The 26,387-nt window shown below is 42.4% G+C and overlaps 1 pseudogene; it reads right to left on the reverse strand.

Moving 5' to 3' along the window:
• Positions 1 to 115: 115 nt before the first annotated feature.
• LOC115134380 (ATP-binding cassette sub-family B member 6-like) lies at positions 116 to 25,862 on the reverse strand (annotated as a pseudogene).
• Positions 25,863 to 26,387: the final 525 nt, after the last annotated feature.

Below are 26,387 nucleotides of genomic sequence, written 5' to 3' on the forward strand. Positions count from 1 at the left end.
CCAGTTTGCGCACATTGTACACCTACAAATGATTGACTGCTGTAGTGGAGCAATTATTTGGTAGCAGAACAACTCTAGCTCTTTGGTATTCCTTCTGCAGTCACAAATGCTCAAATTCATTTGGGATTCATTTATTTATTTCACAGTCTGCAATAACTTTTCATGATGTAAAGTCTGCTGTGCACTATATGGATGGTAAGTTTGTCCGTTTTCACGTCCCCTTGATTAATGCAGACAGTTTCCAATTCAACCCCAAACCCGTAACCCTGGGAGACTTAACATAGATTAATTTTTTTTCTCTCAAATAAACTAAAGTACAGCTAAAATGGCTAGATCTTCCCTTATGGCCCTTTTTAAAATCAATTAAACAGAATTTGACAATGAATAAATGGAGTGTGATTATTATCAACAGATACTGACAAACTCCACACTTGCCTTGGGAATTATATTTACAAATTCAAACAGATTAATTTCTTCCATTAAAATAAAGATACACTTGACAGTAGTTCTGTACTCAAAACGGGTAGCAGCATACAGGCTTGAGGATTGGGTTCATTCATAGGTAAAGGTTTGCTTTTCCGCTACTAATTTAGTCAATTCTATCGATTCTGTTCTCTTTAATATACTGCCAGTAGTTCTTATTGATCACCATTGGTGACAATTCAACGTTTTACATGTATCAGTCAACACCTAGACTGTACTGTACATGACAATGCCCAAGTCTGATTGGAGTCAAATTGATGCAGCTCTAAAAAATATCATTTACAATGAACATGTTCAATAAGATCTGCTGTAAATACAACACATTCACTTCTCAACCCCTAAACATTAGTCAATCATTTAGTGTCGTGAGACTGTGCCAAACTGCCGATACCTGCGCTTAAGGTATTCGTCTACTTTGGACTTGCTGCCGCTTCTGTGGACGGCTGCAATCAAACGACTTCAGACAGCAAGAAAACGGATTATACTGAATCGTACATAACATAATCGCACGTAACATAACTGGTACAGTAGTGTTTTTCAACAGACTGTGGGATGAGACAACAGCCACGGATCATTTGGAGAAATCATGATTTTGCACGTGTTTGCATCGTTCACATTTTGGAAGGGGAGGGAACATTTGCCTTCTAAACGTGCCCGTAACTTGCAGAAAGTGTGTGGAGGGGGACTACAGCACTGCTTCCGATGTTCATTCTAGTGTCTTTTCCGACACGTCTCTCCCCAGAACTTTATCAAGCATCTGACTCAATTTAAATGTACATGTTTCTACATAATATATAAATTACGCACACAACAGATAAAAAAAGACTGCAATAAGGAGAGACTACCTGGACTTGTCCAATAAGAAACAAAACATGTTTTAAAAATTCTGTTAATTAACCTAATGAACACGATCCTGAATACACTTAAAAACAACTGGCCTGAGGCATTCACGGTTCAAACATTTTGATTGAATGATCAAACATAAAATACCCAATAAATATGTGCTTAAAACTTTACTCATAACAGAATTAACCTGGATGGACAGATACCCTAAAAAATACAAAACAGCCTTTTGAGGCATCTAATCTTCTCCCTGCGTCCCTCTTTGTCCTCTGTCTCCTCACAATGTCTGCATATTCTTGACCTCTCACTCAAGACTCAGTGGCCTGCAGTGACTGATGGGGCCTGTAGTTTCTCAGACTTCCTGTCTTTGGCTTCGGTGTCAGAGGCTGAGTCGGAGTCCTGTGCATGTTGCTGCTTCATCCACATGTCACAGTACAACCCTTCCTTAGCTAGCAGCTCATCATGCCTGGGAGGAAGAAAGTAGAGAATATGTAGTTACAATGGGGACACACAATCACCATTACCATCATCAAGTACAATGTCAAGATGTTCCCACTATATGGTGTTGAGAATAGAACTATAGTGTGAGAAGCATCCAACATTGGCCTGTCCCATTCTTGGCATTTACATACTTTAGATGTTTGTTTCTTGAAGAGCATAAAACAATATTTAGATTGGAATAGGCTTGTGGAGTGTGCAGCAATCGAACAAACACTCTTTCAACCATTCAACTCACCGTCCTCGCTCTGCTATCTGACCGTCACTTAGTACAAGTATCTGGTTGGCACCGATGATGCTCGACAACCTGAAGACAGACAATTCACAATCTGACTACAGACCGGACAGATCCAAACCATACAAACTCAGCATTAGAGGGGGGGAAATGTGTGTGTCCTAATCACAGGAGGTTGTTGGCACCTTAATTGAGGAGGACAGGCTCGTGGTAATGGCTGGAGTGGAATGGTATCCAACACATCATGACGCAATTCCATTCGCTCCGTTCTAGCCATTATTATGAGCCGTCCTCCCCTCAGCCTCCACTGATCATACTTTATGGGTTCCCTCTATACATGCATCTTGTTCCAACTGAGAGCCATCGCATACCTGTGAGCCACGACGATGGTGGTCCGATTGGAGCACACTTTGGTGAGCGACGCCTGAATGTTGCGCTCCTTCTGTGTGTCGAGAGCAGATGTGGCCTGTGCAGAGGGAAAACTTTACGAGATAAGTAACATATTCGAGTTCGGTGAACTCGTATTAATCCACTGTAACACAATACGAAAGGGGATCAGTGGTGTGGGGGCAAACATTGTCCCTCTTCAAATATGTGAAGAATGCATCTTTGCTTCGTCTCGTTCTTGAAGAAATATCTGATCTGACATGGCTGGACTGGTGAAAGCTAAGTGATAGAGCCAATGCGTTCACCTAGGGTTGCACATTTTGGGGAATATTCAGAGGTGGAAACTTTCCGTGGGAAAATATGGGAATAAACACAAATATATGCAAAGTAATATTAATACTATTTAAATGTAGATGTTTTTTGAATTGGATATATTTACCATATAATATGGAGACAGAAACATAAACCTTTTACCTTGTCATAAGTAGACATAATTGCAAAATGATTAAATCCTTCCAATAGAAAAAAAACAAAACAATTTAGTTAAGAATTGAACTTTAATTAAATGAGTTGACTCTTCACATGGGATGATTTCAATGAATAATAAAAGGGAATACTGAATGATCCCCAATTATCCTTTGCATCGTTTAACATATTGTTGAAGTCGGAAGTTTACATACACCTTAGCCAAGTACATTTAAAATAGGTTGTTCACAATTCCTGACATTCAATCCCAGTAAAAATTCAGTCTTATGTCAGTTAGGATCACCACTTCATTTTAAGAATGTGAAATGTCAGAATAATAGTAGAGAGAATGATTTATTTCAGCTTTTATTTCTTTCATCACATTCCCAGTGGGTCAGAAGTTTACATACACTCAATTAGTATTTGGTAGCATTGCCTTTAAATTGTTTAGCTTGGGTCAAACGTTTCAGGTAGCCTTCCACAAGTTGGGTGAACTTTGGCCCATTCCTCCTGACAGAGCTGGTGAAACGGAGTCAGGTTTGTAGGCCTCCTTGCTCGCACACGCTTTTTCAGTTCTGCCCACAAATGTTCCATAGGATTGAAGTCAGGGCTTTGTGATGGCCACTCCAATACCTTGACATTGTTGTCCTTAAGCCACTTTGCCACAACTTTGGAAGTATGCTTGGGGTCACTGTACATTTGGAAGACCCATTTGCGACCAAGCTTTAACTTCCTGACTGATGTCTTGAGATGTTGCTTCAATATATCCACATACGTTTCCTCCCTCATGATGCCATCTATTTTGTGTAGTGCACCAGTCCCTCCTGCAGCAAAGCACTGCCACATCATGATGCTGCCACCCCCGTGCTTCATGGTTGGGATGGTGTTCTTTGGCTTGCAAGCCTCCCCCTTTTCCCTCCAAACACAACGATGGTCATTATGGCCAAACAGTTCTATTTTGTTTCATCAAACCAGAGGACATCTCTCCAAAAAGTACAATCTTTGTCCCCATGTAAAGTTGCAAACCGTAGTCAGGCTTTTTTATGGGGGTTTTGGAGCAGTGGTTCTTCCTTGCTGAGCGGCCTTTCAGGTTATGTCGATATAGGACTTGTTTTACTGTGGATATAGATACTTTTATACCCGTTTCCTCCAGCATCTTCACAAGGTCATTTGCTGTTGTTCTGGGATTAATTTGCACTTTTCGCACCAAAGTACATTCATCTCTAGGAGACAAAACGCGTCTCCTTCCTGAGCGGTATGATGGCTGTGTTTATACTTGTGTACTATTGTTTGTACAAATGAACGTGGTACCTTCAGGTGTGAGGAAATTTCTCCCAAGAATGAACCAGACTTCTGGAGGTCTACATTTTTTTCCTGAGGTCTTGGCTGATTTCTTTAGATTTTCCCATAATGTCAAGCAAAACGGCACTGAGTTTGAAGATAGGCCTTGAAATACATCCACAGGTACACCTCCAATTGACTCAAATGATGTCAATTAGCCTATCAGAAGCTTCTAAAGCCATGACATCATTTTCTGGAATGTTCCAAGCTGTTTAAAGGCACCATCAACTTAGTGTATGTAAACTTCTGACCCACTGGAATTGTGATACAATAAACTATAAGTGAAATAATCTGTCTGTAAACAATTGTTGGAAAAATTACTTGTGTCATGCACAAAGTAGATGTCCTAACCGTTGCATGTTGCGTGCTTTGGTGTGTGTTCCCAAACAAGGACCAGTTGCGCTCTGAGGAGGCTGATGATGGTGGGATTTGGAGGATGATGGAGGCAACAGGGGAAAGAGCCCAAGATCCACAATGTCCCTTCCACCAGGTGGCTGATGAGATATGTTGGCACGATATGTTGGCATCTCCACCCCAAAGCTCTTGCTTGGAAGTGTACTCGCCAGATTGCCAAGATCCTTGCCCTCATCCAGGCCAAGGTAGCGAGACACGGTAGTGATGACACCATAAGCCTTGTTGATCTCTGCGCCAGACAGGATGCTCTTGCCAACATACTTGGGGTCCAACATGTACGCTGCGGCGTGTATGGGCTTCAGGCAGAAGTCTTCACGCTTTTTGATGTATTTCAGAACTGCAGTTTCCTCTGCTTGGAGCAACAGTGTAGTGGGCAGGGCAGTCCGTATTTATTCTCTTACATCTGCAAGCAGAGTCTGAACATCAGACAGGATAGCATTTTCTCCCTCAATCTGTGCAATGGCTACTGCTATAGGTTTCAGGATTTTCAGGCTGTTCACCCCTCTCTCCCAAAATACATAATCCAGGAGGATCCTCTCTATGGGGCTGTCCATATCGGCAGACTGTGATATGGCCATTTCTTGGAGAGACTCCTTCCTCTCCAGGAGACTGTCAAACATGATGACAACACCACCCCAATGGGTGTTGCTGGGCAGCTTCAATGTGGTGCTCTTATTCTTCTCACTTTGCTTGGTGAGGTAGATTGCTGCTATAACTTGATGACCCTTTACATACCTAACCATTTCCTTGGCTCTCTTGTAGAGTGTATCCATTGTTTTCAGTGCCATTGTGTCCCTGAGGAGCAGATTCAATGCATGAGTAGCACAGCCAATGGGTGTGATGTGAGAGTAGGACTCCTCCACTTTAGACCAAGCAGCCTTCATGTTCGCAGCATTGTCTGTCACCAGTGCAAATACCTTCTGTGGTCCAAGGTCATTGATGACTGCCTTCAGCTCATCTGCAATGTAGAGACCGGTGTGTCTGTTGTCCCTTGTGTCTGTGCTCTTGTAGACTACTGGTTAAGGGGTGAAGATGATTTAGTTAATAATTCCTTGGCCATGAACATTCGACCACCCGTCAGAGATGATTACAATACAGTCTGCTTTCTCTATGATTTGCTTGACCTTCACTTGAACTCTGTTGAACTCTGCATCCAGCAAATGAGTAGATAAAGCATGTCTGGTCGGAGGGGTGTACGCTGGGCGAAGGATATTCAGAAATCTCTTCCAATACACATTGCCTGTAACCATCAGAGGTGAACCAGTTGCATACAAAGCTCGAGCAAGACATTCATCAGCATTTCTCTGACTACGTAACCTCTGATTCCAGGAGGACCATGAGCTGTTGCTATCGATAAGGTGTCTGATTCATCATTTTCACGTCAAATAGAAGTAGAGGGACTTTTGTCAGAGGCTGCTTGTTGTGAGCGCTGAGGGAACTTTATGCACTTGGCCAGATGATTCTGCATCTTTGTTGCATTCTTCACATATGATTTGGCACAGTATTTGCAAATGTACACAGCTTTTCCTTCTACATTAGCTGCAGTGAAATGTCTCCACATATCAGATAGTGCCCATGGCATTTTCCTGTAAAGACTAGAAAAAATATGAGTAAAAAAAATAAAATAAAAAATTCCATGTACAGATAAATAGTTAAGCAGTTAGATTAAACAACTCCTTTGTAAGATAATTTTTAAAAAATTAAACATGTTTGGGAACAGGTGAATTAACACTCCTCAGATAGCAGGCTCAAGCAAGCTAAAACCCACATGGTAGCAAAAGCTAACTAGCAGATATTGTTAACTTAGAAATGATTTAAACACACTTTGCTGTAGGCTACTATTTAACAAAAAATGATGTATGTCATATAAAATATATTCACCCCACCCAGTATTGTAATCAAAACTTACCAGAAAGCATGTAGTCCTTGGCTTAGACAGTGTAGTAGTGTGGACTCAATAGCATCTCATTAGTGTGCAAGATCTTGAGAATCATCTGCACATGTGATGGAAGAGTGAACTGTACATGTGATGGAAGAATGCACTGTGCATGCAGAGAGTTGCAATTGCATTGAATTGGGGATCATTTAACCAAAATATGCCACAATACCTAGAGTTGCCTTATGTGTATCCCACAAAAAAGGTTCACTGTTATAAGCTAACTTTTATTAATGAATTTAAGCAAAATTCCCATGGAAAAATTCCAGATATTTACCAGAAAGTTTATTACCCTTTGCAACCCTTTGTTCACCTTTCAATTTGTGTAAGCTCAGCGATATCTTCAAGGAGAGGAGGGAGGAAGTGTGTGTTTTTTAAGTATTTGAATGCTCCGGGGTGAAGTTTCACCGTGGTAAAGATCTAGGACCAGCTTCCCCTACACAATCCTAAACCTAACCAAAAATAGAAGAAAAAAATGCAACTGACCCAAGATCATCTTCACCCTATACCTATCTAAACAGAGTCATTGAGCCTCATGTTGGACCTTCCTGAAAGTTTACCTCATCCAGCAGGATGATCTGAGGGGCCTTGAGGATGGTGCGGGCGATAGCCACCCTCTGCTTCTCCCCCCGCTCAGTTTCAGACCCCTCTCGCCCACCTCGGTGTCGTATCCTGGGTAGGGGGACAGACAGAGACAACACAGACACAAACGTCACTCACCTCATACAGTAACAATGACAGCCCGACAGCTACTGTGTGAACGCAAATCTCCCCACTTGTTTGAGGAGATTTAGATGTCAAAATGCTTCGGCAAATTCGGTTGGCAAATACAAAACACCTACACAAACCCTTAAAACAACAATATTGAAACCCATAAGCCACTTTCAGGTTAACTACAAATATAAATATAATGACAACATACAGCTCTGGTTTCCAGGCACAGATTAAGCCTAGTCCTGGACTCAATAGAGAATCTCCATTGAAATCATTTTTTTAGTCTTGGACAAGGCTTAAATTGGTGTCCGGGAAACCATCGAAAGAGACCATTTTATTTCCGTACCTTCTGGGAACGTCTGGATCTTCTCGTGAATGTCCGCGGCGATCGCCGCCTCCTCCACTTCGTGGTCACTGGCAGAGATGCGTCCGTAGCGGATGTTGTTGCGGATGTTGTCGTTGAAGAGGACTGTGTCCTGGGGCACCACGCCGATGTGGGCACGCAGAGACACCTGCTTCACCTGCACCCAGATACCAAGAGGCTCAGAATACACTATATTAATACAAGGTCAAGTTCACTAGGTCACGCAATGAAAAAACGTTTTCAAACATCCAGATAATAATGTTTTTTTCTTAATTTGGTGCCTAATGAACACGACCCAGGTGTATCATATTAACAATACTGTATAACTGAAATAGAAGACAAATGTGTAACAAACCTAATGTTATATACAGCATGTACTAACAAGGCAGTATGTCTGGGAACTATTCTCTTGCAACTGGGCAAATTACTCACCTTAGAGATGTCCTGGCCATCGATGCGGATGCATCCTCCCTGGACGTCGTAGAAGCGGAAGAGCAAGCGAAGGATGGTGCTCTTACCACACCCTGACTGGCCAACCTAGGGATGTCAACAAACATACAAACGGTTGAGAAGCAAGAAACATCTGTACTACACATGGTCCGGACATAAACCATCACATGACTGATAGAGAGAAATCAAACACTGCTCAAGTGTGCGAAATATCTGGGTAATGATCGGAAGCTCGGAATCCAATCTTACCAATGCAACAGTCTGGCCTGGCTGCACAGTAAATGATACATCCTTAAGGATCTCCTTCCTTAAAAAAACACACACACACAGAAGCACAAAATATACAAATGTTATTTGTCACATGCTTACTTTCAAGTCCTTAACACTTATTTTTTCTAAAAACTGCACCGTTGGTTAAGTAAAAAAATAGATAAGTAAAAAATACAAGTAACAAATAATTAAACAGCAGCAGTAAAATAACAATAGCGAGGCTATATACAGGGGGTACCGGTACAGAGTCAATGTGCGGGGACACCGGTTATTTGAGGTAATATGTACATGTAAGTAGAATTAAATCGATGGCTGGAGTCTGACAATTCTTAGGGCCTTCCTCTGACACCGTCTGGTATACTGGGCCGTACGCACTACCCTCCGTAGTGCCTTGCGGTCGGAGGCCGAGCAGTTGCCATACCAGGCGGTGATGCAACCATGCTCTCCATGGTGCAGCTGTAGAACTGAGGATCTGAGGACCCATGTCAAATCTTTTCATTTTCTTGATGGTGAATATGCTTTGTCATGCCCTCTTCACAACTGTCTCTGTGTGTTTGTACCATGATAGTTTGTTGGTGATGTGAACACCAAGGAACTTGAAGCTCTCAACCTGTTCCACTGCAGCCCCGTTGATGAGAATGAGGGCGTGCTCGGTCCTCCTTTTCCTGTAGTCCACAATCATTTCCTTTTGTCTTGATCACGTTGAGGGAAAGGTTGTTATCCTGGCACCACACAGCCAGGTCTCTGACCTTCTCCCTATAGGCTGTCTCATCGTTGTCGGTGATCAAGCCTACCACTGTTGTGTCATTGGCAAACTTAAATGACGGTGTTGAAGTCGTGCCTGGCCATGCAGTCATGAGTGAACAGGGAGTACAGGATGGGACTGAGCACGCACCCTTGAGGGGACCCCGTGTTGAGGATCAGTGTGGCGGATGTGTTGTTACCTACCCTTACCACCTGGGGGCAGCCGGTCAGGAAGTCCAGGATCCAGTTGCAGAGGGAGATGTTTAGTCCCAGGGTCCTTAGCCTAGTGATGATCTTTGAGGGCACTATGGTGTTGAACGCTGAGCTGTAGTCAATGAATAGCATTCTCACATAGGTGTTCCTTTTCGTCCAGGTGGGAAATGGCAGTGGGGAGCGCAATAGAGATTGCATCATCTGTGGATCTGTTGGGGCGGTGTGCAAAGTGGAGTGGGTCTAGGGTTTCTGGGATAATGGTGTTGATGTGAGCCATGACCAGCCTTTCAAAGCACTTCATGGCTACCGACGTGAGTGCTACGGGTTGGTAGTAATTTAGGCAGGTTACCTTAGTGTTCTTGGGCACAGGCACTATGGTGATCTTCTTGAAACATGTTGGTATTACAGACTCAGTCAGGGACAGGTTGAAAATGTCAGTGAAGACACTAGCCAGTTGGTCAGCGCATGCTTGGAGTACACATCCTGGTAATCTTTTTTGGCCCTGTATGTCATTCATGTCATCGTTCAGCCACGACTTGGTGAAACATAAGATATTACAGTTTAAATATATTTTTTAATCCCCTTTCCCCCCCAATTTCGTAGTATCCAATTGTTACTGTCTTGTCTCATCGCTACAACTCCCGTACGGGCTCGGGAGAGAAGAAGGTCGAGAGCCATGCGTCCTCCGAAACACAACCCAACCAAACTGCTTCTTAACACCAACCCGGAAGCCAGCCGCCCCACTGTGTCGGAGGAAACACTGTACACCTAGGGACCTGGTCAGTGCGCACGGCGCCCGGCCCGCCACAGGAGTCGCTAGGGCATGATGAGACCCGGCCAAACTCTCCCTAACCCGGACGACGCTAGGCCAATTGTGCTACGCCCCATGGACCTCCCGGTCGCGGCCCGCTGCGACAGAGCCTGGGCTCGAACCCAGAGTCTCTGGTAGCACAGCTAGCACTGCCTTAGACCACTGCGCCACCCGGGAGGCCGATATTACAGTTTTTCATGTCCCATTGGTACGATAAACGTGCTCGTAGTTTGTCTATTTTTTTTACCCAATGATTGATTGTTGGCTCATAGGACCGATTGTAAAGGTAGATTACCCACTCACCGTCGGATCCTTACAAGGCACCCAGACCTACGTCCCCATTCAAAGGAAAAAGCTGGAACTACCACAACTATGATTATTCATCAATGTTTCTGAATCAGTCTCTGTGTATAGCCTACACATCAGTCCAAACGAGACTTGAATATACATTTTTTTAATCTTAGGACTTACCCGTCTGTGTAGTTAAAGTATACATTCTCAAACTCCACTTTTCCCAGTTTATAGAGAAGGTTCCCTGCGTTCACCGCATCCTTGACCTGAAGAGAAATCAAGATAAAGCACATAAAAACTACAAAAAAATACATTTCCCATAATGAAATGCAAAGATTAGATTTGATCAGACATAGGGAGAATCTCGATTGGTTTTGCTTGCCTCCTGCCTCCTCTCTTCTACCCTCGCCTTTTTTTTGAAAAACGTTGAAAGTAATCAAAGAGGTGGCGAGGAGAAGGAACATGGAAACAAATAAGCTTCTCATGAAATGAGACTTTCTCCACTCACGCATCACCAGGAAAATGATGCGTACAGAAAAAATACATGTGTAAAGTGATAAAAAACAAAATATTCTAGTGGTGCAAGACATTTTATAAAAGGATACGTAGTGCATTGTTTTTAAATGTGTACATGCTCTTCTCCTCCGAGGAAACAAAAGCTGATTCAAAGGGATTTTAAAACACTTCCATGCTACCTGCCACGAGGACACTATTGTGCATCCTCTATTGAAGTAGGTAATCGAGGATGGGAGAAGACTACCTACTTACGAATTGGCACTTCTCGATCACTTATCGGTTGCCTGTCACAGAGGACGGAGGAGTGGAGGAGAGGACAGGCTTTTCCAATTGAGAATCTCCCATACACACCAAAAAGCTGGTCATTGATAACCAATTTCAAAATTACCTCCTCTTCCTCTGTAAAGAGCTTAAACATGCTCTCCATGTCGATAAAGGAGCTCTGGATCATTCTGTGGAGGATGAGGACCTATGTATTATAAAGAGCACCTGTTGTGTAAACAATGCCTTTCATCGATCTGTGTCAATAGTCTAGCTTAATTTGCTTGTGTCTTTCTTGATCTAGTAAGACATGTGGAAGCAATATGGTGGAAACTTATCCAGTCCATTTAGCTGTAAGTGATATGCATAAGAGACTAGGGAAGGATGACAGGAAGTAGAATTGAAACCCAGCCCCTAACACCTCTCACCTGTAGTAGGTTCCAAACCAGTTGAGAGGGGTGTAGAGCTGGATGATGTAGGTGCCGAAGAGGACAAAGTCTCCAACCTGGAGATAGAGTGCATTAGCCTGGTTAAACCAGACTGAACACTTTGCTCACTATTGTTTCACTTCGTTCAGTTTGGTTTAACCAGGCTTCACAGCAGCTGACTTGAATGTATACTTCATACACCACATGTATTACTGAGAAAAACATGCAATACCACAACACTGTGTCAAAGGGAAGTTATTTAGCACATGTTCAAACATGCATGAAAACATACATACAGTAGCAAGGCTGCATGGCCTTGTAGTGATGCAATGTCTGTTTTGCATTTGTATTGATTGCTTTTGCCGGCTAGGCAAGTTACAAAAAATGTCCTAATTAGAGTACAATAACGTTTTCTAATCTAATGTAGGACAGAGTTCGAAAAACAACAGAGTGGAGAGAGTTTGAGGTGGGTCAACAGGGCTTTTCACACTTCCGAGCCAAACCAAGCTGCACTGGTCAGGTTACACATCCAGACATTTAACCGTAGTTGCTGGAACCGTGCTGATACGGACAATGTGAAAAGAGCCAGAGCAGTTTGTTTTCGGTCGGCTCGATAGTGTGAAAAGGGTAGTAGAATGAGTATCTAGGCCTTTAATAACGGGGAACTTCAGTATTTCACAACTTCATGTTAAATTGTTTCTCACCCGGAAAATAAACATGGATTATAGATTACAGTCCTGGCTCATAGACTATTGTCAAGGTGAGGAACCATCTAACATTAATTTATAAAATACTAAACTTTCCCTTTAAGCTAGCAAGGGCTCCGAGCTCAGTACCTTAAACTTGCCCTCCTGGACAAAGTAGGCACACAGCAGTGACCCGGCCAATAGGCCTGAACCGATGATCAAGTTCTGTGTCTGGTTCAGGAAGGCCAGAGAGGCTTGTGTCTTCCATTCTGAGATCTAGGACGGGAGGGGACAGACAGACAAACAGGCCATAAATGCAACATTATAATCAAAAGAGTTATAGTCTGGTCCCAGATCTGTTTGTGCTGTCTGTTTGCACTGCTGAACAGACCTAGAACCAGGAAAATAGAGATACAAAAGCTAAATCAATGTCTGCTGGTTGCAGTTCTAAAATCCTAGAACACCATTAATGATGGAAAGCTCTATTTAACTATGCTTCTGAGTTGGTCAAACACATTTCATATATATCTATTCATCATGTTACTGGTCGCTGTTACATGTATATATTATCATTTTCCATAAGTATTTAAATATATCTGCTACCAGTCACTTTTTTAGCCCTGTTTACATCTACAATGCCTTTTTTTATTGTGTTACAGCCTGAATTTAAAGTGGATTCAATTTGATTTTTTGTCGCTGGCCTACACACAATACCCCATAATGTGGAATTATAATTTGACAATTTTACAAATTAATTAAACATGAAAAGCTGAAATGTCTTGCGTCAATAAGTATTTAACCCCTTTGTTATGGCAAGTCTAAATAAGTTAAGGAGTAAAAATGTGCTTAAAAAGTCACATTAGTTGCATGGACCCACTGTGTGCAATAAGTGTTAAACATGATTTTTGAACAACTACCTCATCTCTGTACCCCACACATGCAATTATCTGTAAGGTCCCTCAGTCAAGCAGTGAATTTCAAACACAGATTCAACCACAAGAACCAGGGAGATTTTCCAATTTTGCGAGGCATTGGAAAATTGGTGGATAAAACCCCCCCGCAAACATCCCTTTGAGCATGGTGAAGTTATTAGCTACACTTTGGATGGTGTATCAATACACCAAGTCACTACAAAAATACAGGCATCCTTCCTAACTCAGTTGCCGGAGAGGAAGGAAACCCCTCAGGGATTTCACCATGAAGCCAATGGTGACTTTAAAACAGTTGGCTGTGATAGAAGAAATCTGAGGATGGACAACATTGTAGTTACTCCACAACACTAACCTAATTGACAGAGTGAAAAGAAGGAAGCCTGTACAGAATACAAATATTCTAAAACATGCATCCTGCTTCCAACAAGGCACTAACGTAATAATGCAAGAAATGTTATCAGAGCAATTAACTGAGTACTGTAACTCTCCATATTTTCAAGCATAGTGGTGGCTGCATCATGTTATGGGTATGCTTGTAATCATTAAGGACTGGAGATTTTTCAGAATGCTTTTTTTTTTTACAGAACGGAACTAAGCACAGGCAAAATCATTGAGGAAAACCTGGATTAGTCTGCCTTCCACCAGACACTGGGGAGATTAATTCACCTTTCAGCAGGACAATAACCTAAAACACAAAGTCAAATCTACACTGAAGTTGCTTACCAAGAAGACAGTACATGTTCCTGAGTGGCTGAGTTAAGGTTTTGACTTAAATCTACTTTAAAATCTAAGGCAAGAACTGAAAATGGTTGTCTAGCAATGATCAACAACCAATTTGACTGAGCTAAAATCATTTTTATAAGAATAAATATGGGCAAATGTTGCACAATCCAGGTGTGGAAAGTTCTTAGAGACCTACCCAGAAAGACTCTGAGCTGTAATCACTGCCAAAAGTGCTCCTACAAAGTATTGACTCCTGAGTGTAAATATTCACATACATATTTCTGTATTTAATTTGAAATACATTTGAAAAAATGTCTCAAGACACATTTCCACTCTGCCAAGGGGTACTGTGTGGAGATGGGTGAAAATTTGTTTTATTTCATCCATTTTGAATTCAGACTTAAAACAAGATGTGGAATAAGTCGAGGGGTATGAATACTTTCTGAAGGCACTGTGCATCCATCCCGCTGTCACACCTGACACACACACACCACGCACCCACATGCTTCTGCCATACTGTTTACTAATATTATTATTTATCCTGCTTACCAGTCACTTTCTCCTAATCACTGCCTACATGTGAATATGTACTTCATATACTCCAGTATCCCTGAACATTGTAAATGTACTCTGTATACAGATTCCGCTCTTACTTCTTGTGTTAATATATAAAAAAAATCTTATCAGTTATACTTTTTTGATATTGAATACTGCACTGCTGGGTAGGGCTTGCAAGTTAACACAATGAGTCCCACCATAATGAAGGTGTGATTTAGGACTTTAATTTCTAAGAAATGTTATAGATTGTGTGTTTGAGATACAGACTTCTGGGTTGTAACATTGGATTTGTCTATTTCTTCTGCATCCATAGTCTGTGATTAACGGGGGTTGAGGCGGTATTTGTGAGACAAGGGTGGATCTTGAAGGGGACCAGGCCAGGGTTTTTTAAACAAAAACATCTGTAGAGTCCGAATGGTTTGGAGCTACAAACTATTAAAAGCTATACATTATAGGAAAAGCTAAGACTCCCACGAACACTCACAGGCCACACAAGTCGTTAGAAGGTAAGGGGTTCTTCTACATAGAAGATCATAGGAAATCCCAGGACAAAGTGTCTACAATACTGTAATAAGCATGCATAGTTGCTGTAACAAACTCCACACAGTTGTCACTGACTAGTTGGATATTAATTTCCCAATGAACAACTTCTGTACTTACAGTGGTCATATAAATACATTTTTATCAGGTTTTTGCTTTGGCTGACCTTATTTTTTATTATTGACATTTGTCAATAAAACTCATTAATGCAACTGTTTATGTCAAATTGTTTTGTGTAGCCCTGGTTGTCCTACTTTTAGCCCTGGTTGTCCTGATAACATTTTTCATTTTTTTTTACTTTGTGAGGCAAAATATAAAAGGCTGGACAGATAAATGAAAGTCATATAAATGAAAAGCCGATTTTCGCTGGGGACTTGGGACTGTGCATGTAACAAATAAAATGTGGAACTGGAATTGACCTTAATAACCTAAGCAAATGCTCTGGGGTAACTTTACACATATCTATATTTTCAACTCTTCAGAGTTTTACATCTATAGCCTGGATTACCTGATACTTCAGAATAGCGTCCTCAAAACGGTTCACCTCGTAATTCTCTGCGTTGTAGTACTTCACCTGTTAGATAAACATTACAATCACAGCCATGAAGCAACTCTGAAGCTGCAAAAAATGCAATATGTTTGAGGGAATCTTCATGTGTCCATTTGGCATCAAAACAGACAAACTGGGAGGGACTACCTGGACTTTTTACGTTTTCCATTCAAAAATGTTTTTAAACATTTTCTGTTGCGTGCCCTAATGAACACAATCCAACTATTGAGGTTAAAGGTCAATGAGACCATCTCGGTACCGTCTCAAAGTTGAGCAGGGAGTCCACCGCCTTGGACTTTGCGTTGTTGTCCTGGGTGTTCATGTCTCGCCTGTACTTGGTCCTCCATTCCGTGATGATGATGGTAAGAGCTGAAGAGATATATTGATGGACCATTATGGTAATACTACATTGGTATTACCAGACCTCAGTCGAATGCATATGTAAAATACTTTCAAGTAGGTTTGATTGATTCAGCTTGGAGTCGATTTAATTGACACTTTTGGGACTATTCCATTGGTGCAGGTCAAGTCATTTGAAAGTATTTCACACATTTGACTCAGATCGGATGATTGTTACTTTATAGAAATAACTAAGTTAGCTCCGGAAAGGAGGCCTTGTACTCACTGAGGTAGAGGAACATACAGACGAATACGATGAGTCCGAACCAGGCGTTGAAGTAGGTGATGAAGTAGATGATGGAGATGACGATATCTGCGATGGTGGGGAAGATGCTGAATACAATGTAGCTGTGGAGAGAAAGAGCGGGAGGCCAGGTTTACCTCTGAATTAACACACAGACTGTCCAGAGGTCAGGATGACACTAAAAGACTGAGACGTACTACAGGGAGATCAAAGTTGGGTAACAAAATCACACTGGTTGGTAGTGATGGAAGAAATGGAATGTTGACTCAATTTTAAGGTGGAACGGAGAACAGATTAATCTCTCTTTTTGACTATTGAGTAAACCCCTGAGGAAGTCTCTCGAAGCTTTGAGGATCAGGTAATCACACCAAGATCAAACCAAGATGTGAGCCGCCACTATATATATATATAAATAACAGTGCCTTCAGAGAGTATTCATACCCCTTGACTTATTCCACATTTTGATGCGTTACAGCCTGAATTCAAAATGGATTAAATAGGAGTTTTAGATGGGTGAGAACAAAAAACACACACAAAATACCCCATAATGACAAAGTTACAAAAAATTACATTTTTGAAAATGTACAGAAAATGAAATACAGAAATCGTATTTACATACATGCAACAATTTAACGTTCATAAGGAAAATAAATTCAATAGGCCAAGACTGGGAATACAGATATGCATCTGTTGGTCACAGGTACCTTAAAAAAATTTGACGTGTGGCCCGGAAAACCACGCACACACACAATTTATTATTAGGAGACCCACCTGAGCAGGCTGTTGATGGAGGAGGTGCCGCGGTCAATGCTTCGCAGGACGTCCCCGGTGCGTCGCCCCAGGTGCCAGCGCAGAGACAGTGAGTGTAAGTGGCTGAACAGACGCACCTGCACCACCCGGTTGGTGTACTGCTGCACGCGGATCCACAGGAAGGAGCGCAGGTTACTGACGAAGCCGGACGCACCTAGGGAGAGAGTGAGGTACAGGAAAGTGAAGAGAAAGAGAGAGAGGGCAGGGGGGTACGAGTGGGGTTGGGGAGAAGGAGAAAGGGGAGAGGAGATATAGAGAGTGAGGGAACAAGAGAGATAATTAAAATAACAGTACTCAAGAAATTAATGGGTGTAGCAGAGAAATACAAAATGGTGGTGAAATTCCCACTCACCCAGGGCTCTAAATTAATATATACGCACACATTTTTTTGTAGCACTGGTGTTCCCAATTTAAAAAATTTAGGAGCACCAGAAAATATATATTTTAATTGATTGATGTATAGGCTATATTAGGCTTTTATGAATTATAGCTACTTTTGTAGCACATGTTGTGCCTTAGAAACTAATATGTAAAACTGTAAATACATTAGTTTATTATAAAAGCTAAAACGTTGATACTTTGAAACGTCATTGAAATTACAGTAATTTGTGGAATATTAGGCTTCAACATTGTGTAAAAGCACAATTTTCCTACTGAGAGAAAAGGGTGTAGTTGCAGACAGCAATTAGGGCTGTTTTCTTTCATATACAGGTGTTTCTCAATATCAAGTTACACCCATTGATGCTCGCCATTGGTCCGTGGCCTTTTCTTTCACGTCGGGGACAACAGTAGATGACAACTGTAGCATTGTAGCTAACCCTTTTCCTAACTTTAACCTTCTCCCAACCTGCCACGCTATTTCACCTAATCTGCCATGCCAATTCTCCTAACCTGCCACGCTAATTATCCTAACCTGCTATGTAAACAAATCATGTGTTGAGAAACCATCCATCGCATAACACCAGAATTGCCAAACGACAATATCAAGGAATGACCACATCAGGAAACACCCCGAATTGTGGTCTGCTATTACACCATATTGTTTGAGATGCATAAGATAAAACATTTTACACGGTCTCTTTAAAAAGTCAGGTTTGTGATAATGACAGGCAAGATCTCTCTCATTCATTCATTGCTATATTCATTGATCTCCTGAAGAAGCGATTCATTTTCCTTTCTTTCCGTGCCCCCAAATGTTTGGATATACTGGTCAAGTTACCAGGTTGTTAGCTAGCTAGCCAATGCAGTAGCATGACTGAACAAAGTGTCAACAAATGGTTTGCGAATAGTTTTCGAACGGCCCACAACATGGTTTATGAATGTAAAATGTGGCCCCAGCTATAGGAAGATAAAAATGTTGCGGCGGTAATACGGGTCAGATCTTTTGATCTGGGCGAGAAGCAAGCGGAGAAGCAAGCCGCTTTCGCTGTAGTAATGGTGCAACAATGGCGCTAACGAATCCGCACCAGCTTGTTTCTCTAAGGCACTCGGAAACAACGGTACAGCTAAGTCTTCATTCATCATTACAACGATTATCTGGGAGATTTTTTCATGCTCGCACAGTGCTCCCAAAACAAAACCTAGCCGCAAAGCAAGATATTATTGACCAAATTGGTCGCACTTTAGAGCCCTGCACTCACCTGCCCCTCCACCTTGCAGGAACTTGAGCAAGACGTAGACACACACAGTGGTGGCCAAGGTTTTCCAGCTGCTTCCATCAGTCAGCTCATTCACTGTGACAGAAAGAGGGTTGACAATCCCAGGTCATCTTTTCTGCAGTTTTTCTGGGTAGATTATCATGTCAGCCTCAATGATATCACAAAATACTTCTGAGAATGTGCAGTGCAGCACCAATAAAGACAACCTGCAACGCAACCAATAAGGTTGTGACAGCAACAAGTAGGAATTTAAAAAGGCATCCAGATAAAAACTGGATATAGGGGAGATGTTACGAAACGAGGGATGCTCTCTCACCAATGTTCTTGTAGTAGATGGGCACAAAGACATTGATGACCCTCTCCAGACCCAGCAGGCACAGGCAGAGGAGCACCAGGCCCTGTAACAGCATGCTGCCTCTGGGCCACATGTAGGGCACCAGCAGACGCACCTTCTGCCCAAAGTCATGCCAGGTAGACTGGGATTCCTCTGCCCCATCCAACAGGAGCTGGGGTACAGATAGAGATATTAGGGGTTATTATGAACTTAATAAATACAGACAGGGACAATAAACAACAACAAAAAGGGTTGTGGCCGGGGACTTTAATGCAGGCAAACTTAAATCGGTTTGACCTAATTTCTACCAGCATGTCACCTGTGCAACCAGAGAGAAAAAAATACTTCTATCCTCCTGATTCCTGCATACAAGCAAAAACTAAAGCAGGAAGTACCCGTGACTTGCTCAATACTGAAGTGGTCAGATCAAGTGGATGCTAAGCTACAGGACTGTTTTGTTAGCGCAGACTGGAATAGGTTCCGGGATTCATCCAATGGCATTGAGGAATATACCACCTCAATCATCGGCTTCATCAATAAGGACATAGATGATGTCGTCCCCACAGTGACCGTACGTACATTTCCCAACCAGAAGCCATGGAGCTGCTATTTTCAAGGAGCGGGGCACTAATCCAGACGCTTATATAAGAAATCCTGATATGCCCTCAGACGAACCATCAAACAGGCAAAGCGTCAATACAGGATTAAGATAGAATCCTACTACACCGGCTTCTTACGCTCATCGGATGTGGCAGTGCTTGTAACCTACTACGGATTACAAAAGGGAAACCCATCCGTGAGCTGCCCATTGATGCGAGCCTACCATACAGGCTAAATGCCTTTTATGCTCGCTTCGAGGCAAGCAACACTGAAGCATGCAGGAGAGCACCAGCTGTTCCGGATGACTGCGTAATCACGCTCTCCGTAGCCGATGTGAGCAAGACCTTTAAACAGGTCAACATTCACAAGGCCGCGGCCCCAGACAGATTACCAGGAAGTGTACTCAGAGCATGTGTGAACTAACTGGCAAGTGTCTTCATGGCCAAGCATGACTCCAACACCATCATTAAGTTTGATGTAGACACAACAGTGGTAGACCTGATCACTGACGAGACAGCCTATAGGAAGGTCAGAGACCTGGCAGTGTGGTGCCAGGACAACAACCTCTCCCTCAACGTGAGCAAGACAAAGGAGCTGATCTTGGACTACAGGAAAAGGAGGGGCGAACATGCCCCCATTCACATTAACGTGGCTGTGGTGGAGCGGGTCTAGAGATTCAAGTTCCTTGGTGTCCACATCACCAACAAACTATCGTGGTCCAAACACACCAAGACAGTTGCGAAGAATGCATGACAACACCTATTCCTCCTCAGGAGGCTGAAAAGATTGGTGGGTTCCCAGAACCTCAAGACGTTCTACAGCTACACCATTGAGAGCATCCTGACATCCAGAACCTCTATACCTTTCTTTACACTGCGGCTTCTCACTGTTTATTATCTATGCAGTCACTTTACCCCTACCTACAGTTGAAGTCGTAAGTTTACATACACCATAGCCAAATACATTTAATTAAACTCAGTTTTTCACAATTCCTGACATTTAATCCCAGTACAAATTCAGTCTTATGTCAGTTAGGATCACCACTTTATTTTAAGAATGTGAAATGCCAGAATAATAGTAGAGAGAATGATTTATTTCAGCTTTTATTTCTTTCCACACATTCCCACTGGGTCAGAAGTTTACATACACTCAATTAGTATTTGGTAGCACTGCCTTTAAATTGTTTAACTTGGGTCAAACGTTTCGGGTAGCCTTCCACAAGCTTCTCACAATAAGTTGGGTGAATTTTGGCCCATTCCTCCTGACAGAGCTGGTGTAACTGAGTCAGGTTTCTAGGCCTCCTTGCTCGCACACGCTTTTTCAGTCCTGCCCACACATTTTCTGTAGGGTTGAGGTCAGGGATTTGTGAATGCCACCTTGACTTTGTTGTCCTTAAGCCAGAACTTTGGAAGTATGCTTGGGGTCATTGCTCATGTGGAAGACCCATTTGCAACCAAGCTTTAACTTCCTGACTGATGTCTTGAGATGTTGCTTCAATATATCCACATAATTTTCCTCCCTCATGATGCCATCTATTTTGTGAAGTGCACCAGTCCCTCCTGCAGCAAAGTACCCCACAACATGATGCTGCAACCCCCATGCTTCACGGTTGGGATGGTGTTCTTCGGCTTGCAAGCCTACCCCTTTTTCCTCCAAACATAACTATGGTCAGTATGGCCAAACAGTTCTATTTTTGATCAGACCAGAGGACATTTCTCCAAAAAGTACAATCTTTGTCCCTACGTAAAGTTGCAAACCGTAGTCTGGCTTTTTTATGGCGGTTTTGAAGCAGTGGCTTCTTCCTTGCTGAGTAGCCTTTCAGGTTAGTCGATATAGGACTTGTTTTTACTGTGGATATTGATACTTTTTGTACCCGTTTCCTCCAGCATCTTCACAAGGTCCTTTGCTGTTGTTCTGGGATTGATTTGCACTTGTCGCACCAAAGTATGTTCATCTCTGGGAGAAAGAACGCGTCTCCTGCCTGAGCGGTATGACGGCTGCGTGGTCCCATGGTGTTTATATTTGTGTACTATTGTTCGTACAGATGAACGTGGTACCTTCAGGCGTTTGGGAAAACTTCAACTGTATCTGTACATACATATTACCTCGACTAATCTGTACCCCCGCACACTAACTCGGCACTGGTACCCCCGCACACTGGCTTGGCACTGGTACCCCCTGTATATAGCCTCGTTATTGTTATTGTGTTACTTATAATTTTTTTTGTTAATTTAGTAAATATTTTCTTAACTCCATTTTCGTAAAAACAGCATTGTTGGTTAAGGGCTCTTAAGTAAGCATTTCACCGTAAAGTCTATCTATACCTGTTGTATTCGGCGCATGTGACAAATAACATTTGATTTGATTACCTGGCCAGTGCCGCCCTCCACGTCGTGTTCGTCCTCGTTGATCAGGAGCATGTACGGTCTCCGTGGTAATCCCGGGGCCTTCAGGCCCAGGAAGAAGAGTGTGCCCGTGCCGACGTAGCGCATCAACCACAGAGAAAAGTCCACCTGAGATAACGAATGAAAAATGCTAAGTCATGACTGAAGCTTTAACGGGGCAATCTGCAGCTTTGGCTTGGAGAAATGGAACCACTCAACGGATGAAAGGACCGACCATCCATGGTATCAAAATGACCGTTTTAACCATCTTTTAAGGTTATATACACTGTTTGTTTACATTTACAATGTTTCTAAACATTAAAGTAAAACAAGCTCATATGTTGGGTTCTCATGGGGTGTTACAGTTGAACTAAGCTCATGAGGCATGTATCATTTATAATCTTCAAGACTCAATGGGTATACATCATTAGTCCAAAAATGGATGTAGCAATTGTAGATTGACTCTTTAAAGGAATCTTGCACTCATAAACTACATTTTAGCATGTTGTCCATTGATAATTCAATCCCAATGGGACTGTTAATACAATACCAAACGGTGAATGCCAGCTGTCAAGATATATTTTTTTTGGAGTGTAGTATTTCTTTAAATAAGTGCTGACTGACAAGCATAACGGCATAAAACACATTTCAATACTCCATTCAACCCATACCATTTACATTTTAGTCATTTAGCAGACACTCTTATCCAGAGCGATTTACATGAACAATTATGGTTGAATGCATTGCTCAAGGGCACATCGGCAGATTTGTCACCTAGTCTGCTCTGGGATTCGAACCAGCGACCTTCCAGTTACTGGCCCAACGCCGTTAAATGTTGGGCTAACTGCTGCCCCAACTTCAATGTGAGGCCGAGGTTCTCATTCAAAAGTAATTTACTCAGGAGTTGTTGGATCATTCAGGATTGGAGGAGAGGTGAGTCAGTGGTTACAGTCAGACTGACTATAAAAAGTAAACTACTGTACACATTATGACACAAAGTAAACAGTGGACTGTGTCATATACTTTGTGGTATAACAACCCATTGGAAGAACTAAGATGGTGAATGCTTGGTAAAAAGCTAATGAAGATGTGTTCAACTAATGCATTCTGAAATCAACTGGGAGACATTAGTGCTGAGTGGGACAACCAATGACAGACATAGGGAGGGACTAAGAAAAGGCGTGATCTGATTGGTTACAAAATGTATATTTGGGGGTGTGGCCAGAGGGAGAGGTAAGAAGAATGTCAAGATAGGGCAATGACTCAGCACTTCTAGAGTTACTCATAGCTGACTAATGATAATGGTTCTTCCCCCTTCCACTGCTGTGTCATAGTTGGAATGCCAGTTTCTATTTTAGCAGTCTTCCTGTGAGAAAATGCTTTGTTATATATATATATTTTACAATCCCAACTGTCTTTACGAAATGGGATTCACGAAACATTAAACCTAGCCTATGTGTCTCATTTACGCAGATACAGTATCACACCCTATGGGTAGACTAACTTACTTTTTAGAAAGCCCACTATTACACTTGTGTAATGGAGTGTTAAAACTCAATGTTAAGTTTAATACTAATAGCCATTAACATTGTATGCTAACATTTTTAACAACCTCTATGAAACTAGGGAGTGAGATGGCAGTTTATCCTCACTGAGGGTTGAGCTGTGGGGTTAATTCAAAGAGGTGAAACGTTTGAACAATGCAGACAGAAAAGCAAGGAACAGATCTAACACCATTTCCAACTTAACCTGACAGTTAAACATGTTTATTCAACGCAAATACATTTCTATCTGAAGGTCCTCTAACGCTACACCCTCCTGAACAGACCCCAGTGCCACGTTCAGTAGGCAAGGTTGTGAAACATTCAGATAGAAATACTTTATGTAGAAAAGACGTGTCTCTTTGAGTGATACATAGAGGGAGTAGTAACGTCAGCTCTATTGGGGACATTCTATAATGTTAAACCCTCAACAATACCACTGGTCCTCTCTCACCTGCTGCTGTGTGTTCTCCAGGCCCCACCACCAGTAGGGGCTGGCCCAGGAGACGAAGGCCAGGTTCTCCACTGAGAATGCCACAGCCCAGAAGAGCAGCAGCACCGTGCTGTGGCCACGTGTCCGGTCCCTCACCAGCACCCTCCTCCTCTCCAGCCTTAACAGGGCCACGGCCCAGGCCCAGCCCAGCATGGACAGGAGGCCGTACAGCACCACGTAGCCAGGGAGCTCCCCTCCTCCGGCCGCCCTCCAAACCAGCCCCCCCAGGAACTGCAGCAGGAGGAGCAGGGAGACTGCCAGTTGGAGGTCATAGAGGCGCGAGCGCGGAACGAACTTGGGCTCCATCTCGGTGCCGTAGCGGCGGTAGCAGACGCAGTGGAAGGTGCCGAAGAAGAAGGAGAGGGTAAGCAGGACGGTGGGCACCAGGGTGAAGTAGAAGCAGGGCGAGATGCCGCCCTCCAGCCAGGCTTCGGAGATGGAAGCGCTGGCTTCACAGTAGCTTTGCACTGCTACCATGGTGGCTGGAAGCTGGGGAGACAGGGAAGGGTAAGAGAGTATTCACTATAACAGCACATATTACCATATTAAGCCTACATATAGGGCTCAGGATCATCAACCTGGTCCGCATGGATGTTAAGAGACTTTAAAAAAGCAGGACAGGCAAAGGAAATCATACAGTTGGCTGCATGAAATTCGTTTTTATGCAGTCAGTATTTTCACCGGATCTTATTTGTATCCTACTCTAAACGGCTATTCGTGATGGAATTCAACTCGTCTAACTTCTTCCATTCGTGACTTCAGATCGTTGCTGCTATACCCTATTTAATGTATCAGGGTTAAGAGCAGATTGAATCTCCTTGAAGTGTGTGTGTTGTACTTTGAAGCAAAACACAGCAAGCATCTCTTCCTCGTAAATAATCATTCAACAGACTTAATAGGCCTAAGAGATCCAGGCCAACCCTGCTATATCGGGCTGTGAACTTGACAATATGGTTAGTGCTTCAGTCATGGCTCCTAAAAGCACCCCAGCCAGTCATCTGGGGTCGGCGGTGGACTAATTCTGATTCAGTCAAGGCACTTAAAACACATCACATTTCATCAACTGATATTCATTCAAAATAACATACTAGAATTAGGTTACAGTGGTATGCCGACAACTGTACCTTTTTAATCATAACCCGCACAAAACTATTAACCCCTATTACTCCATTGTTTATGCTTTTGTTGTCATATGATTTTTGAACTTTCTAAACAAATGCTTCAGATGTTGTTGCTCTCATGGATTTCTTGAGCACTACAGATATTGTCGTGGGCATCAAGATGCATTTGCTCCGGTGGCATTGTTTGGCGTGTTTTTCTTGGTGGCCCGCTCTTTGACAGACAGAACATACTTTAAAAAATGTGACAACAAAAACAGAGCGTCAAAATAACCTTAGCGGTAGAGTTTCTCTCTAGCTACCATTTGTGAGACTTGCCTAGTTAAATAAAAAAATAAAAAATACATGTGTGGCGTTATCGGTCTTGGCCTATCAAGATAGCTAGCTATCTACATTAGCAAGCTTAGATCTGTTGCTTTTAATACAACACTCACATTCTCAAGACAAGCTGGTGCTGGAAAGCAATTTAGTGAATTGAAGCTCCCAACAAATAACTCGTTTTACGCAAAGAGATTTTACAAGTCAAAAATAACAATAATGGTCATGTTGTTGTATCCATTTGTAAACTGTCCTTATTATTCTTGCGGCTTGCGTGGAGCGACGTATTCCATGACTCAGCAACCGGCATTTTCTCACAATGACACAACAGCCTGAACCGGGTCCTAGCGCCCCCTCACACGCATGTTCAACTATAATGTTACGCAATCTCATATATAGCCAGTAGATGACAGTATATACAAAGACATCATACCTCACACAAAAATGCCATCTGAACGCTGGGTCTCGTCATGGCCAACAGACAGGAACAGGCCAACAGTATGCAGTCAGTCGATATACCAATATCTTAGCAACAAAAAAAATAAGATGGACAAGAAAATACATTTGATAATTCCTATCAAAAGAAGTAGAATTTTCACTGCATTACAAATCAAATTATATTTGTCAATAGCATTGTAAACAACAGGTGCAGAAAAACAGTGAAATGTTTACTTTTCGGCCCCTCCCAACAATTAATTGAGAAAGAAATAGAGCAATAATAGAAAAGTAATAGCATGTAATAATAAATGTAATAATAAATAGACAATGAGTAGCAATAACTTGGCTATATACACAGGGTACTAAACTCAGCAAAAAGAGAAACGTCCCTTTTTCA

This window comes from Oncorhynchus nerka, linkage group LG2 (genome assembly GCF_034236695.1).
Source record: "Oncorhynchus nerka isolate Pitt River linkage group LG2, Oner_Uvic_2.0, whole genome shotgun sequence".
Taxonomy (NCBI): domain Eukaryota; kingdom Metazoa; phylum Chordata; class Actinopteri; order Salmoniformes; family Salmonidae; genus Oncorhynchus; species Oncorhynchus nerka.